We start from the raw sequence: 2,078 nt of genomic DNA, 5'->3' as shown, positions 1-2,078 counted from the left end.
AGCCTGTTAAGATGAAACTAGATATCCAAGTAATGGCATTGCCACTGAGGGACCAATTAGTAGGTTTAGGAACTTTCTCAAACATATGTACCCTACAACAGCTTGAGCCTTAGTTTTCTCATATCTACTCATGGCTTTACTATTCCTAAGTAAGTTATAGGGGGGGAAAAATGAAGATTTTACAGAAAAGATTGTTCCAGAAAATTTACAACATAATGATTTACTTACTCTTTATGTAACTATAATAACAGAGAAAAGAACAATATAACACCCAAACACCCCTATCCAGAAGTAGCAAATGTGAACATTTTTATCATTTTGGGGGGATTTTTCTTAAAATACAGCATTATAGACCCACTTGAACTTCCTCTTTGGCTGCATGTTATTTTTATAATCCATGTATAGCATTGTTGTATGTGTGTATATGTTGGCATCTATCAGCTTTGGTAAACCTTCCATTGCAAAAACTTAGATATATCTCTACAATGCTCCAAACAGTACCAAACACCAATCTGCAAGCCAGAGCAGAGCAGACATTCAGCACTACAACTGAGTAAGAAGCATTGCATTTTAATCTTCTGATCCTATTATGTGGTGACCAAGCAAAGTTTATATATAATTTTCCCACATTAGCAAACTGTGTGTCTCATCTTGTTCCTCTCAGTTAAGACCAAAGTTTGCATTTTGTTATATTTGCAGGAAGTGAAGACAGAAATCGAATCCAGTGAAAATACATTGATTCCTGTTTAACTTCTGGACAATAAAAAAAAGGCCCATTCTGGTAAGCTGAATGACCTCACAATGGCCCTCAAATTCCCACCCCTTGGTGGACATGCTTGATATACACCTCCTCCCCTTTTCCAAGTGACCAGGACCTGTGGATATGCAGGGATATTCTCTTGTCATTACATTATGCTGTATAAGACTCTGTTCCAGTAGACTGGAGTGAGATTCTCCTGCTGACCTTGAAGTAGTTGCCACATTGAGAGTGAGCCCCAGGTCTAGGACCTGAGGGTATAGAATTCATGTGATTTTGTCTTCTAGAGTTTCATGTAGATAGAATCACATGGTATATACTCTACCATGCCTGGCTTCTTTTGCTTTTTTGGTTAATTCATATTGTTGCATATTTCAGTAACTCATTCCTTTCTAGTAATGTGTAGGATTATATTGTACATATTTACTACAGTGTGTTTATCCATAACTTTGTTGATTGACATTTGGAGTATTTCCCAGTTTGAGCTATTGTGAATAAAGCTACTATAATAGTCCTATTTAAATCTTTCTGAGAAGGAACATATATGTTCATTTCTCTTGGGTAAATTCCTTGTAGTGAGACTGTTGGATAGCGCAGTAGGTATCTGTTTAATTTCCCAAGCAACTAAGTGCTTTCCAAAGTGATTGAAATTTTACATTCCCACCAGCAGTGTAAAGAGTTTTATGTGATGCACATCCTTGCCAATCCTTGGTAGCACCAGTTTTTTTAATTTTAACAATTCTCATATAAGTATAGTGGTATCCCATTGTGGTTGTAATTTGCATTTCCCTGATGACTAATGATGTTTTTAGCTTCTCATATGCTTATTGGCCATTCTAGTGTCTTCTTTTACAAAATGTCTGTTCAAATCATGTGCCTATTTTTTTGTCATCTTATTGAGTGGTAAGAGTTCTTTAACCATTCTGGAAATAGTGTTCTTATTTCCAGATCTCCCATTCTGTGCTTTGCCTTTTCATTTTCTTAATGGTATTTTTTGGAGAGCAAATGGTTTTAGTATTGATGAAATCCAGTTTATCAATGTTTTATTGTATGGTAGCCCATCTAAGAAACTTCTACCTAGAGTTGCAAAAACTCTCCTTATGTTTTCTCCTAGAAATACAGATTTGTCATTTATTGCATCTACGGTCTATTTTGAGTTAGTTTTGTATATTGGCTGAGTAAAAAGTTAAATTTTTTCTATATAAATATCCAGTTTTTCCAGCACTACTTTTTGAAAGAAATGATCCTTTCTCCATTGAATCACCTTTGTCAGATATCAAACCATCATAAATGTGTGGGTCTATTTCTGGACTCTCTATTT

This window comes from Saccopteryx bilineata, chromosome 2, assembly GCF_036850765.1.
Source record: "Saccopteryx bilineata isolate mSacBil1 chromosome 2, mSacBil1_pri_phased_curated, whole genome shotgun sequence".
NCBI classification, from domain to species: Eukaryota; Metazoa; Chordata; class Mammalia; order Chiroptera; family Emballonuridae; genus Saccopteryx; species Saccopteryx bilineata.
Note: the sequence above shows the minus strand (reverse complement) of the source record.